The following is a 15,863-nucleotide window of genomic DNA, read 5'->3' as shown; positions in this document are numbered from 1 at the left end:
AGTATGGTAGAGGCCGATGCAATTTATTGTATCAATTAATTGTATAATTTAACTCATGACCATAAATCTGCAATTACCATCGGATCATAAAAATATATTGGATAATTAATTATATCCTCCCACCCAGCATTCAATGCGGGACAGAATGTGCCCTATCCGGAGCGCCATGGTCTTACGCATGCGCATTGAGGAGTCTGATTCGCACCTGCGCATTGCGGGCTCTTGGCTGAGCATGCGCAGTGCTGTCCCGTGACTGGAGCCGCAGAAAGTGGGTGAGAAAATGGCGACAGGAGCAGAATAACAGAGTTAGTGGGTGGGCGGGAGGAATGGAGCCAGCGGAGTGGGCAGGGAGATTTTATAAACACTTGGTGCAGGCCGCAGACCCTTAATAAGAAACTACAGGCCCCGCGTTTGCAGCGTACAGACCGGAAATGACTGGGCCTCTCCCTCTGCTTGGCCCGGGGGCGCGGCTGTGCAGCAGGGCGCATGCGCGGTCATCCTGGTCCAGGTAGCAGGAGGAAACAATGTTGTGAATATCCTGGACTGACAGGGATGGATTTTGGAAACTCCTTTTACAGGGGGTTAGAAGGGGAGGATTTACACACAGCAAACTCAAACCAAGAGAAATATTTCTCAATTTCTGCCCTGGACTGACAGTGATTGATTGTTTTGTAATCTTTTCATAGGATATAACTTGGGAATGATTTGCAGACGGGAAACCAAACATAAGATCAAGATCTGACAGACACACTGGATTCATCAACCTTTGAGAGTAAGTAATGAGTTTCAGGTCATTATCACTCATTGTGTAAAATTTTTGCTCACACCCCTCCTGTAAATCTTGCTTCATAACTTAAATCTGTGTCCCATAACCCTTTTATGATCAGATAATGTGAACAGCTTTTCTTTAACTACCTCATGTAAACCAATCATTAACTTGTATACCTCTATCAAATTTCCCCTCAGTCTACTTTGCTCCAAGGAGAACAACACCAGTTTTTCCAAACTAATCTAAAATCCTTCACCCGTTGAACCACTCTGATAATTCTCCTCCGCACCCTCTTAAGGACCCTCACATCCTTCATAATGTGTGGTGATCAGTGGTTTACACAAACCCAGATGTTCTGTGTCCATGTCTGTGATGTCATCACACATCGACAATTACACTGTGACATCAGCACACATCGATAATTACACTGTGACATCAGCACACACCGACAATTGCGCGGTGACATCACCGCACTCCAGGGTATTTCCTCAACTGGGAGATTTTTCTCTGACTTCAGTGCTTCTGATATCTTTCCAGCTACAGTCTCCGACAGGAGTTTCCAAAGCTGAAAAGAGTTAAATTGTTTCACAGGTGAGTAGTTTTGACAACTCATCTACAATTTGGAGCTTTTAGTTCTTTGTTATCTGTGTGAGGTCTGACAGCTCTGCAGCTGGTGTGACTCCTTTACTGTGGATCTGATTCTGTGTCCATCCATTGCTCTGTTTCACCTCTGCCCTCCCTGATCACCTCTCTGCTGTTTTCTAACTTTTTCTGTCTCAAATAGTGGGTGTATTTTAGCTCTGTTTAGTATTTTATGGTTACTTCTGCTAACTGCTGCCCTGACCATGTGCTGCTGACTTACCAGTTATAGCTTCCCACCATGTCTTTCATAGTCAGGAGTTGTTTTTCCTGTGCTATAGTCCATCTCACTTCTACCCCTGAGCTTATATTGATGATCAGATTCTGCATCATTTTTATTCCCTGTAGTTCATTCTGCACCCCTGAAATGTTAACTCTGTTTCTCTCTCCACAGATACTTCCTGACCTGCTGAGTATTTCCAGCATTTTCTCTTTTTATTTCAGATTTCCAGCAGCTGCAGTATTTTGCTATTATTTTATTGGCAGGCAAAGTTACTGAGGTGGAAATTGGCGATCTCAGTGATATGTAGTCAGAAGCTCAGCTTAGGGTGAAATATGACACTAAGACTGTGAACAGCCTGGCTCAGCCTCAAAGTTGTCAGAGAGATGGATGGCATTGATGGTCAGGGAGTGGAGTTTGTAGCAGGGACTGAAGACAATGGCTTCAATCTTCCCAATATTTAAATGGAGGAAATTTCTGTTCATCCAACACTGGATGTTAAACAAGTTAGGATGGTATGTGACTTGGAGGGGAACTTGGAGGTGATGGTGTTCACATACATCTACCCTGGTCCTTCTAGGGGGTGGAGGATGAGGGTTTGGGAGATGTTGGTAGAATTGCAGATGCATAAAGTCCCTTTCCTTCACCCCCTGCCTCTCCCATCTCCCTCTCTATTTCCCCCAGTAGATGCTGGTGTTTTGTATAGTCCCTGACCAGTTGGCAGGTTCCCTTCCCTGAGAGACATTAGTGAACCAGTTGGGTTTTTATAACAATCCAGCAGTTTTCATGGTCACTTTTTCCTGGTACTGGCCCCACAAATTACCAGATTCATTCAGCTCAATTTCACAACCTGTTTTTGTGATATTGTGGTTTCTCTCTCATTCACTTTTGTTTATTTAAACTATTTCCCCAGGATTTTCAATTGGGAAACCCAATGTTTCATCAGAATCTAACGGTGTCGCACAATCAGTCATAACCTGAATTTCATCGGATTTTGAACATGGAAGGAAAAAGCACCGTTCACCGTGGGGAGAAACCGTACATGTGTTCTCTGTGTGGACGAGGCTTCAGCCGATTATCTGGCCTGTCAAAACATAAATGCAGTTACAGTGGGGAGAAACCATGGAAATGTGGAGACTGTGGAAAAGGATTCAATTATCCATCCAGGCTGGATACTCACCAGCGCACACACACTGGGGAGAGGCCTTTCACTTGTTCTGTATGTATGAAGGGATTTATTGATTCATCCAACCTCCTGAGACACCAGCTCATTCACACTGAAGAGAGGCCGTTCACCTGCTCCGAGTGTGGAAAGGGATTCACTTGGGCATCCAGCCTGCTGAGGCACCAGCGAATTCACTCTGGGGGGATGCCATTTACCTGCTCCGAGTGTGGGAAGGGATTCATTCAGTTATCCAACCTGCTGACACACCAGAGAGTTCACACTGGGGAGAGGCCATTTACCTGCTCCGAGTGTGGGAAGGCATTCACTCAGTTATCCAACCTGCAGACACACCAGCGAGTTCACACTGGTGAGAGACCATTTACCTGCTCCGAGTGTGGGAAGGGATTCAGTCAGTCATCCACCCTGCTGAAACACCAGAGAGTTCACTCTGGGGAGAGACCGTTCACCTGCTCCGAGTGTGGGAAGAGATTCACTCAGTCATCAAACCTGCTGATACACCAGAGAGTTCACTCTGGAGAGAGGCCGTTCACCTGCTCCGAGTGCGGGAAGCGATTCACTCAGTTATCCAACCTGCTGACACACCTGCGAGTTCACACTGGGGAGAGACCATTTATCTGCTCCGAGTGTGAGAAGGGATTCGTTAATTTATCCGATCTGTTGAGACACCAGCGAATTCACACTGTGGAGAGACAGTTCACCTGCTCCCACTGTGGGAAGGGCTTCACACAGTCATCCCACTTGCTGAGACATCAGCGAATTCATACTGGAGAGAGGCCGTTCATCTGTCCTGTATGTGGGAAGGGATTCACTGTGTCCTCTGACCTCCTGAAGCACCAGCGAATTCACACTGAGGAGAGGCCGTTCAGCTGCTCCAAGTGTGGGAAGGGATTCACCTGGTCATCCCAACTGATGAGACACCAGCGAGTTCACAAATAACAAACAGGATGTTGCTGTTAATCACATCCAGGACTGAACCTTGTTCATTGTAGTCTGTTTCTGCTGATGTTAATAAACTCTAGCCCAGTTATTGGGGCTAATATTCTGGATAAGGACAAATAAAATATATTTGTGTTAAATATAGCATATTGAGTCTTGTTATTATCTCTAACACAAGTTAGTTTCTCTGGAAGGGCTCTCCCTCTCCCCTCTCTCCTCCATCCTCACCTCTAACAACAAGTGTAAGGAGCTCATGGAGCTTCTTTGTCACTAAGATTGAGACAATCCGATTAGCTGCCGCTGCTGCTTCCCTCCCTTCCACTAGCCCACTGGGACAAACTGCCTCTATAATGTTCCACCTTGTCCAAGCCGTGAACCCACATCTTTCATTAGCTTCTCCCCCATCTCCCTTCCTGCCCTCTCAGTGGTCATCTTGTCCATGAGACACACCTCCTGCTCCATCGACCCTATTCCCACTAAACTGCTGATCCCCCAACTTCCCCATGTTCACTGATATTGTTCACAGTACTCATTCTTCTGGTACTATCCCTCTCTCCTTCAAATCATCACACTTTCCTCAAAAAACAATTACTTAACTCTACTGTCCTTGCAAAGTATTGACCCATCTTCAATCCCCAGTTCCTCTCTGAACTCTTGAAAAGTGTTCACACCTCCCAAATCCGTCTCCATCTTTCCCAGAACTCCCTGTCTGAATCCCTCCCATCAGCTTTCTGCCCCGCAACTGCACTGAAACAGCTCAGATCAAAGCCACCAATGACATCCTATGTGACTGTGATAAAGGTAAACTATCTCTTCTCGACCTGCCTGCAGCCTTTGACAAGGTTGACCACACCATTATGCTCCAACACTTCTCCACTGTCGTCCAGCTGGGTGGGGCTGCTCTCTCCTGGTTCCATTCTTCTCTATCTAATCATAGTCAAAGAATCGCTTGGAATGTCTTCCCTTCCCACTCCCACAGTTACCTCTGGTGTCCCCAGAGGACCCAGCCTTGGCTTCCTTTTATTTCTCATCAACATTCTCCCCACAGCGACATCATCTGAAAACACAGTGTCAGTTATCATGTGTACACTGACAGTGCCCAGCTCTACCTCACCACCACCTCTCTCCACTTCTCCACTTTTGTTAAATTATCAGACTGTTTGTGGATGTGCAGAAATTTTCTCCAATTAAATTTTGGGAAGATAGAAGCCATTGTTTTCATTCCTGAGCTTCCAACTCCATTCTTTATCCTATTTCTATCAGGTCATCTCTTAGCCTTCTCTTTTCCAGAGAAAAGAGCTTCAGGGTGTTTAGCCTTTCCTGGCGATTATAATGTATCTCTTTTTGGAACATTTGTGAATGAATTTTTATTCCCCTTGGCCCTTGCGACGCCTGACAGCAGTTTCCAGTCTGTATGACCCTTCTTCAGAGGGCGTCTCTATTGGACAGAGCGGTTTCTTGGCCGCGGAGAATTGTGGGATTTTGAAAATGGGAAAAGAACGCACCATTCACAGTGTTCTGCATGTGGATGAGGTTTCAGCCGATCATCTGGCCTGGTCAAAACATAAATGCAGTCACAACTGAAAGCAGTTGTGCAAATGTTGACACTGGGAAGGGATTCATTTACCCATCGAAATTGGAAACTCATCGGAGCATTCACACTGGGGAGAGGCCATTGACCTGCTTAAAGTGTCAGAAGGGATTCACTCCGTTATCCCACCTGCAGACACACCAGCGAATTCTCACTGGGGAGAGGCCATTCATCTGCGCTGTGTGGAAAGAGATTCATTAATTTATCCAACCTGATTGCACATCAAAGAGAGCTTTTAAATTTCAAGACTGTGGGAAGTGCTTTACAAGTTCTCAGGAACTGATCCACCAGCAATGTATTCATACTGATGAGAGACCGTTCAGATGCCTTCTTTATGGGACTGGGTTCAGGCAATCATCCCACCTCTCTCTACACAAGCGCTCTCACGCTGGGGAGAGGCTGTACACCTGCACTGAGTGTGGAAAGATACGCATTCAGTCATCCCACCTGCCGAGACACCAACGAGTTCACAGCGAACTACAGTGATTGGATTTTGTTGTTAATAATATACAAGAATGAACTATACCCATTGGGGTCTGTTTCAGCTGATGTTAATAAACTCCAGCCCAGTTATAAGGTTAATATTCTGGACAAAGATCAAATAAATCAACATTCTGTCAAACACAGAGGATGTTGAATTTTTAAAAACATCTCTAACACAAGTTAGTCCTTGTTTTGGACTCTCCCTCTCCCCTGTCTACTGCATCAACACCTCCAACAAGTGTGAGGAGCTCATGGAGCTTCTTTGTCACTCAGATTGAGACAATCCGATCAGCTGCCTCTGCTGCTTCTCTCCCTCCCACGAGTACATCCTTGAACCCGACATCCTTGCAATTCTCATCCAATCTCCGACCACTCTTCCGACTCCAAAATCATGCTTAACTCCCAAATCCATGTACAATGGTCCTGGAACTTAGGGGTAAAATGACATTGTGAAAGGATTGTTCACCGGCTGATTTGTGACGTTCTTACTGACAAGACGGCGCTTAAATGTTCTGTGTATGAGAAGAAACAATAATTGTTCACACCGCCTACTGAGACTCCAGTGAGTTCACATCTAAATGTAGGGGATTTTACTGCAGTTATTTACACCCAGGACAGTTTTATGGCAGAGGACCCATGAACTTTGTTTGTCATACCAATTGACTGAATAATTTTATATATTGGTCTTGGGCTTCGTTCGTCATCGGATCACAAAACATAATTTTCTATTCAAAAAAACGACCTCTCAATGGCAGCCTGGTTACCCAGCCTTCAACAGGGGCCAGAATGTGCCCTATCCTCACAACAGCAGCTCCCTACACATGCGTATTAGGGTGTGTGCTTGGAGCATGCGCAGTGCGGCCCATTTCATGAGCTTGCGCAGTACTGGTCTGTGACGGAAGCTGCTCAGTGCGGGTGAGAGAATGTTGAGTGGAGCAAACTAACAGAGTTAGTGGGTGTGTGAGGAGAAATGGAGCCAGCGGAGTGGACAGGGAGGCTTCATAAAGACACAGTGTAGGCCGCAGACCCCAAATAACAAGGTACCGGTCTTGTGTTTGCAGAGAACGGGCCGAAAAATTCTGGATTTCTCCCTTCGCGAGGCCCGGGGTAACGGCCGCCATCTTTATAGGGGGCAATGTGCAGCAGGGCGCATGCGCGGTCATCCTGGTCCAGCTAGCAAGAGGAGAGAATGTTGTGCATTTCTATCCTGGACTGACAGGGATGGATTTTGGAAACTCCTTTTACAGGGGGTTAGAAGGGGAACATTTACAGACGGTTGAGATCTGACAGAGTCACTCAATTCATCAGGACCTGGATCATCCTTTTTTAATGCTCTGTACAAACCGTTTCCCAAACCTGCCATACTCAGTCCAGGATAGAAATTCAGGGCCTGGATTCTATCGGCCTCTGACTGTAAGCATTGAGTTCCAGGTCATTACCACTCATTGTGCAAACATTTCTTTCTCACATACCTCCTGTACATTTTACCCAAAATCTTAAATCTGCGACCCATAATCCTTTCACGATCTGCTACTGTGAACTGCTTTTCTTTACCTACTTTACGTAAACCTTTCATAATTTTGTGCACCTTTTGTTAAATCTTCCCTCCATCTACTTTGCTCCAAGGAGAACAATCCCAGTTTCTCCAATCTAACCTTGCAACTAAAATCCCTCATTCCTCGACCCATTCTGGTAAATCTCCTCTGCCGCCTCTCAAGGACCCTCCCATCCTTCATAATGTGTGGTGATCACTGGTTTGCACAGACCCAGATGTTCTGTGTTCGTGTGTGTGACATCATCACACATCGACAATTACACAGTGACATCATCACACATCGACAATTACACGGTGACATCACCCCGCTCCCCGGGTATTTCCTCAACTGGGAGATTTTTCTCTGACTCCAGTGCTTCTGATATCTTTCTAGCTGCAGGCTCCTGCAGGAGAGTTTAAAGTTGAAAACTGAAATTGTTTCAGAGTTGAGTGTTTTTGACCATTCATTTACATTTTGGAGCTTTTAGTTCTCTCCTCTGTTAGCTTTTAGAGGTTCCATCGCTCTGGGGCTAGTGTGGCTCCTTTACTGTGGATCTGAATCCATGTCCATCTTTTGCTCTGTTTCACCTCTGCCCTCCCTGATCACCTCTCTGCCTTTGTCTAACTTCCTCTGTCTCTAATACTGGATGCACTTTAGCTGTGTTTGGCACTTAACTGTTACTTCTGCTGATTGTGTCCAAACAAGGTTTCCACATCTACCCATCCCCTGACCAGCTGTCTTACCAGCTTTGTCTTCCCACAGTATCTTTCACAGTCAGGAATTGTTTTTCCTGTGCTATAGTCCATTTCTCTTCCACTTCTGAGCTTATATTGACCATCAAATTCTGCACCATTTTTATTCCCCCTAAATCATTCTGCACACCCTGAAATGTTAGCTCCACAGATATTGCCTGACCTGCTGAGTATTTCCAGCATTTTCTCTTTTTATTTCAGATTTCCAGCAGCTGCAGTATTTTGCTATTATTTTATTGCAGGCGTTGCTCACAGAACCGAGTCTAGAAACACAGACGGACCAATTAAGAGCCGGTTTGTATCAGGATGGGTGTTGGTTACAGAAGTTGGTCCCTGGCCTCCAGTGTAGGTCCTTTCTCATCAAGTCATAGAATCACTGAATGATTACAGTACAGACGGAGGCCATTCAGCTCATTGTGCCCATGCTGGCTCTCTGCAAGAGCACATTAGCCAGTCCCACTCCCCTGCCCTTTCACTAACCAGACCAGCAAATATTGCCGATCCCCAGTTGCCTGTGGAGAAGATGATGTATGACCTTCTTGAACCGCTGCAGTCCGTGTGGTGAAGGTGCTCCCACAATGCCGTTAGGTAAGGAGTTACAGGTTATTCACCCAGCGATGATGAAGGAACAGTGCTATATATCCAAATCAACAACAACAACTTGTGTTTAAATGGTGCCTTTAACTTAATAAAACTTTCCAAGGCATTTCAAAGAACAGCATGCGTTTAAAAAAAAGCATTAGAGATTAGGACTGTACAGTCAAAGCTCTCTGCTGTTGACTGAGTTCTGAATTGGCTGATTGATGGACACTGTAACCAGGTCAGTCTGAGTTTCCTCACGGTGAGTCTGCAGTGGTGACCTGAGCCTGAGGAGGATGAGAGATTAACCCTATGAAGACAGAGTAAAACAGAACAACTGCGCTTGCACAACGGCAGCAAACACAGCCTTTAAAATAAGGATGAGAATTTTATAATTTAGGTTCTCCTTAACCCGGAGCCTTTGTAGGTCAGTGAGCGCAGGGGTGATGGGTTAACAAGACTTGGTGCGAGTAGGCACATGGGCAGCAGAGTTTTGGATGACCTCAAGATTACAGGGAGATTGAATATGGGAGGTTGGCTGGAAGTGTGTTAGGATAGTTAGGTCTAGAGGTAACAGAGGAATGGATGAGAGTTTCAGCAGCAGATGCGCTGAGACTGGGGTGGAGTCGGGCGATGTTACTGAGGTGGAAATAGGTGGTCTTGGTGATGATGTGGATATGTGGTTGGAAGCTCATCTTGGGGTGAAATATTTCACCATGGTTGTGAACAGTCTGGTTCAGTCTCAGACAGTTGTCAGGAAGAGGGATGGAGTCGGTGGCTCGGGAGTGGAGTTTGTAGCGGGGGCTGAAGACATTGGCTTCATTCTTCTCAATATTTAAATAGCGGAAATTTCTGTTCATCCAGTACTGGATGTCAGACAAGTCAGGATGGTGTGTGACTTGGAGGGGAACTTGGAGGTGATGGTGTGTCACATACACCTGCTACCCTGGTCCTTCTAGGGGGTGGAGGTTGAGGGCTGGGGAGATTCTTTCTGAGTTCTCCTGCATCTCTCACTTCTCTCTCGCTTTTTCTCCCTCCTCCCCTAGAAGCCTGAATCTTGTGTAGGCCCAGACCGAGTGGCAGGTTCCCTTCCCTGAAGGACATTAGTGAACCAGTTGGGTTTTTATGACGATCCAGCAGTTTTCATGGTGACTTTTTCCTTGTGACGGCCCCACAAATTACCAGATTCATTCAGCTCAATTTCACAACCTGCCTTTGTGTTTTTGTGGGTTCTCTCTCACTCCGTTTTTTCTGTTTTAAATCAATTTCACAGTCTAATAGAAGGGGAAGGTTTGCTGTCAGGAAACTCACACCAAGACCTGAGAGAGTCACTTGATTCATCAGGACCTGAATATTTTCAGCCTTTGAACATGGAAGCAGAAAGTGCTGCTCACGCTGGGGAGAAACCGTGTAAGTGCGGGGACTGTGGGAAGGGATTCAATTACCCGTCTGACCTGAAAACTCATCGACGCAGTCACACTGGGGAGAGACCGTTCACCTGCTCCGAGTGTGGGAAGGGATTTATTAGTTCAACCAACTGCAGACACACCAGAGAGTTCACACCAGGGAGAGACCATTCACCTGCTCCGAGTGTGGGAAGGGATTTATTCCTTCAACGATCCTGCAGACACACCGCGAGTTCACAATGGGGAGAGACCATTCACCTGCTCAAAATGTGGCAAGGGATTCACTCGATCATTCGACCTGCTGACACACCAGCAAGTTCACACTGGGGAGAGACCGTACACCTGCTCTGAGTGTAGGAAGGGATTCACTAGGTCATCCCACCTATTGAGACATCATCTGGTTCACTCAGACCAGAGACAGTTTACATGCTCAGTCTGCGGGAATTGCTATAAAAGTTACCAGGACCTGAGCTTGCATCAACGTGTTCACACTGATGAGAGACCGTTCAGGTGCTCTCACTGCAGGACTAGGTTGAGGCGATCATCAGACCTCATTGTACATCAGCGCAGTCACACCGGGGAGAGGCCGTTCATCTGTTCCATGTGTGGGAAGGGATTCACTCAGTCATCCAACCTGCTGAGACACCAGCGAATTCACACTGGAGAAGGGGCTGCTCACTTGCCCTGACTGTAGGAAGGGATTCATTAATTGAACCTACCCACTGAAACATCACCGAGTTCACACTGGGGAGAGACCAGTCAGCTGGTCTGTGTTTGGAAAGTGATTCACTCAGTCATTTGTGCTGCTGAGACACCAGCGAGTTGACAGGTAACAGCAAAATCCAATTACTGTAGTTAATCACATCCTGGATGGAACCATGTTCATTGTGGTCTGTTTCTGCTGATGTTAATAAACTCCAGCCCTTTTATAGAGGCTAATATTATTGATACAAATCAATTAAATCAACTTGGTGTGAAATACAAGGTATGTTGAATCTTTTTAATATCTCCAATACTCTGCTTCTCCCCTGTCATCTCCATCCTCACCTCCAACAACAAGTGTGAGGAGCTCATGGAGCTTCTTTGTCACTAAGATTGAGACAATCCGATCAGCTGCCTCTGCTGCTTCCCTCCCTCCCACTAACCCACCGGGACAAACTGTTTCTAAGGTTCCTTCTCGTCTGAGCCCTGAACCCACATCTTTCTCCAGTTTCTCTCCCATCTCCCCTCATGTCCTCTCAGTGCTCATCTTGTCCATGAGGCCCTCCTTCTGCTCCCTTGACCTTATTCTTACTAAACTGCTGATTATCCAATTTCCCCATGTTAGCTGATATTGTTAATGTTTATCTCTCTCCTGGTAATGTCCCTCTCATCATCAAATCTATCATCATCACCCATCCTAAGAATAAACTCTTGACCTGACCATCTTTTCAAACTACCGCCCCATCTCCAACCTCCCTTTCCTCTCCAAAGTCCTTGTACTTTGTGTCCCCCAAGGATCTATCCTTGGCCCCTCCTATTTCTCATCTCCATGCTGCCACTCGGTGACATCATCAAAAAGCACCGTGTTAGTTTTCACATGTACACTGACAACGCCCAGCTCTACCTCACCACCATCCCTCTCCATTCCTCCACTGTTACTAAATTATCAAACTGCTTTTCGTGTATCCAATGCTGGATGAGCAGAAATTTCCTCCAATTAAAAATTGGGAAGACCAAAGCCATTGTCTTCGGTCACCACTACAAATTCTGTTCCCTAACTACCGAGTCCATCCCTCTCCCGGGGAACTGTCTGAGCTTGAACGACACTGTTCACAATCTCGATGTCTTATTTGACCCCAAGATGAGTTTCTGACCACATATCCGCACCATCACTAACACCAGATATTTCAGTCTCCATAACGTCGCCTGTCTCCACCCCACCCCCAGCTCATCTGCTGCTTAAACCCTCATCCATGTCCATGTTACCTTTAGACTTGACAATTCCAATACATTCCTGGCCGGCCCCTCACATTCACCCAACACCCACACAAAAATGTGAGATCATCCAAAACTCTGCTGTCCATGTGCTTTCTCACACCAAGTTCCATTCACTCATCACCCCTGTGCTTATTGACCTCAATTGGCTCCTGTTCAAGCAATGCCTCAATTTTAAAATTTGGAACCTTGTTTACAAATCCCTCAATGGCATCGTCCCTCCCAATCTCTGTAATCTCCAGTCGCACAACCCTCTGAGATATCTGTGCTATCTCATTCTGTACTCTTTAGCATCCCTGATTTTAATTACTCCACCATTGGTGGTCGTGCCTAGGTGCAAAGTTCCAGAATTTCCTCCCTAAACCTCTCCACCTCTCTCTCCTGATTAAAGAGATTTGTTAATATCTGCCTCTCCAATCAAGGTTCTGTCCATTGACCCGAATATCGACCCATGCCAGTCGATGTCAAATGTTTCTTTATAAAGTCCTGTGAAGCACCTTGGCACGTTTTGTTACATAAAAGATATTATATAAATACGTTGTTTCTGTTTCACCACAGCCAGTTTGTGCACAGTAAGATTCCACAAACAGCAATCAGACTAACTGATTAATCCAGTTTTATTTGGTGGTGTTAGTTAAAGCACGAATATTGGTCCCACTGCACCAGGAGAACTCCCCTATGGACAGGATGTGGAGTTGTTGAGCTCTCCTGAGCTGAGAGTGGAGCTGATTGAGCTGTCGGGCCTGCAGTGTAACTTGAAGAACCGCTGTCTGGGATCTTTCCTCTTAATTCACTGACTCCCAGCTGTAGTTGTTTCTGCAGTAAAATAGTTAACTTTGAATATCAATCCCAACTTAATCTTCGGAGCAAAATCTGCAACTTTAAATCAGCTGCAGAAGAGAAAGAAATTTCAATAGAGGAGGAGGAGGTCATGAAGGTGCGACAGTGGATGAGACTTTCTGGGTTTGAGCAGTTCAGCTGGAATTCCATCCTTGCCGGGTGTCTTGCCGCTTGCAAAGGAATCAATGGCCTTTTCGAGCTCAAGTGATGATGGTTCCTCGTCCAACTCAACCATGAAAGGAAGCTGCAGGAGAGAGTCAAGCGGAGACTGGGAGATGTCTGTCCGACAGGTGTACAGCTCACAGTCGTGTTCACCCCAGCGGGACATCGGTTTAATTCTGTCGCTGAGAACTTCAACATCTACTGATTTCAGGGGGACAACTTTGGTGATGGTCGGACCAAGCGCCCTCCTGATCCCATCACACACAGCACGTAGATTTCCATTGTCACAGGCAGTTTGGATTTCTTGACGTGGGCTGATCCAGTGTTTATTTGCACAGTATCTTCCTGTCTTTTACACAACTGTCTCAGCCAATTTCAAGTTACACAGTGCTCTAGCTGTTGGGTTTATGTTGTAATCAGGTAGGCTTTGCTTTTTGCTTCAATGACAGATTCATCTCTGCTGAGTAGGTCTCAAGCCAGTTTTTGTTGTGGGTTCCAGCTTTCCCAAATGTTGCTGCTGCTGGGTCAGAAATGATTGAACTCAGCGACTTCCAAGATTCAGCAATATCAACATTGATTGATGAAGCTTTCATTGATGAGCCTATAAAACACGACTTTTTTGTTTATGTTCCTTGATAATTAAATTTCACCAATATAAAATGCAATATAACAGTAGGGAAGTTTTACTGCAGCTGTACAGGGCCTTGGTGAGACCACATCTGGAATATTGTGTACAGCTGTGGTATCTTTATTAGAAACAGATATAATTGCATTGAAACAGTTCAGAGAAGGTTCACTCAACTCATCCCTGGGATGAGGGGCTTATCTTCTGAAGAAAATTTGACCTTCACCCATTGGAGTTTAGAAAAATGAGAGGTGATCATAATGAAACAGATAAGATCCTAAGGGGACAAAAAAAAAATGCTGCCAAATCTCAGCAGGTCTGACAGCATCTGTGGGGATAAAGACACAGTTAACGTTTCGACTCCGTATGACTCTTCTTCAAATCCTGAGGGGATTTGATAGGGTAGGTAGCAGGAGGATGATTCCACTTGTGAGAGACAGAACAAGCGGACACAGTTTAAGAATATGTGGTCTACCATTTAAGACGGAGTTGATAAGAAATGTTGTTCTCTCAAGGGGTCATTGTTATGTAGAATTATTTTCTACAGAAAGCAGTGGGGGCTGCGTCATTGAATGTATTCAGAGCTGAGTTAGACAGATTATTGATAAACAACAAAGTCAAGAGTTATGGGGGACAGACAGGAAAGTGGAGTTGATACCACAACTAGATCAGCCATGATCTAATTGAATGCTGTAACAAACCCGAAGGGCTGAATGGCCTCCCTCCTGCTCCTAAGTCTTATGTTCCTATATGTCTCTATAATGGAGATGTCACTGTGAGTAATGTGCAAGTCAGTAAGAATTGTCAGCAAGGATTAATCAGCACTTTCTAATTAGAAATGTTAATCAGTGGGACCTCTCAGACACTGAATTGTAGAGTTTGCACCAAAGATCAATTTAGGATTGAATTACAAGCCCATAATTTTATTGAAACTGAGTTCCTGTTGAGAATTCCTGAATTAAGGGGAGAGGTCACAGATGGTGCTTTCAAAAAAGGACAAAATGCAGTCCTGAAAATCAATGACATACCCAGACTATTAAACTCCAACCAGTTATAGGGTTGCTAACATCAACACAAACAGACCAAATACAGTCAGACTATCAGTCCTGCATGTGATTAAGACCAGCAATAACAGCAGAATCTAACTCCTACAGTCACTTGTGAACTTGCTGGACTCTCGGCAGCTGGATAACCAATGGAATCCCTTCTCACACACAGTGCAAGTGAATGGCCTCTCTCCAGTGTGAACTCGCTGGTGGGCTTTGAGGTTGCCTGAATACCTGAGCCTCTGTCTACAGGAAGTGCAGCTGAATGGCTGAATGAACTCAGTGTGAACTTGCTGGTGAGTTACTTGTAGCAGGATTCCTAGCCTCTCACCTGGACTTGTAGCCACAGTATTTATTTGGCTATTCCAGATCAGTCTCTGGTCAATGGTAACCCCCAGATTATTGATAGTGGTGGATTCAGTGATGGTAATGCCATTGAACATCAAGGGGCGATGGTTGGATTCTCTCTTGTTGGAGATGGTCATTGCCTAGCACTTGTCTGGCACGAATGTTACTTGCCACTTGTCAGCCCAAGCCTGGATATTGACCAGGTCTTGTTGCATTTGGACATGGACTGCTTCAGTATCTGAGGAGTCACGAATGGTGCTGAACATTGTGCAATCATCAGCGAACACCCCCACTTCTGACCTTATGATGGAAGGAAGGTCATTGATGAACTGGCTGAAGATGGTTGGGCTGAGGACACTACCCTGAGGAACTCCTGCAATGATATCCTGGAGCTGAGATGACTGACCTCCAACAACTACATTTTCTTTTGTGCTAGGTATGACTCCAACCAGCAGAGAGTTTTCCCCCTGAAGCCATTGACTCCAGTTTTGCTAGGGCTCTTTGATGCCACACTCGGTCAAATGCTGCATTGATGTCAAGGGCAGTAGCTCTCACCTCATCTCAGGAGTTCAGCTCTTTTCTCCATGTTTGAACCAATGCTGTAATGAGGACAGGAGCTGAGTGGCCCTGGTGGAACCCAAACTGAGCGTCAAAGAGCAGGTTATTGCTGAGCAAGTGCCACTTGATAGCACTATTGATGTCCCCTTTCTGGATGTGATAGGACTGCAAAACTTAGATCTGATCCATTGATTGTGGGGTGCCTAGCTTT

At 45.6% G+C, this 15,863-nt stretch overlaps 2 pseudogenes; both read left to right on the top strand.

The window, feature by feature from the left end:
* The window catches only part of LOC144673446 (uncharacterized), a 35,472-nt pseudogene extending 31,722 nt beyond the window's left edge, over positions 1–3,750 (top strand).
* Positions 3,751–10,060: 6,310 nt separating this feature from the next.
* Positions 10,061–13,711, top strand: LOC144673441 (uncharacterized; annotated as a pseudogene).
* The last annotated feature ends 2,152 nt before the right edge of the window (positions 13,712–15,863 follow it).

Source organism: Cetorhinus maximus, unplaced genomic scaffold (assembly GCF_964194155.1).
Source record: "Cetorhinus maximus unplaced genomic scaffold, sCetMax3.hap1.1 HAP1_SCAFFOLD_366, whole genome shotgun sequence".
Classification (NCBI taxonomy): Eukaryota; Metazoa; Chordata; class Chondrichthyes; order Lamniformes; family Cetorhinidae; genus Cetorhinus; species Cetorhinus maximus.
The sequence above is the reverse complement of the archived record's forward strand: the minus strand, read 5'-3'. Positions and strand labels throughout refer to the sequence as shown.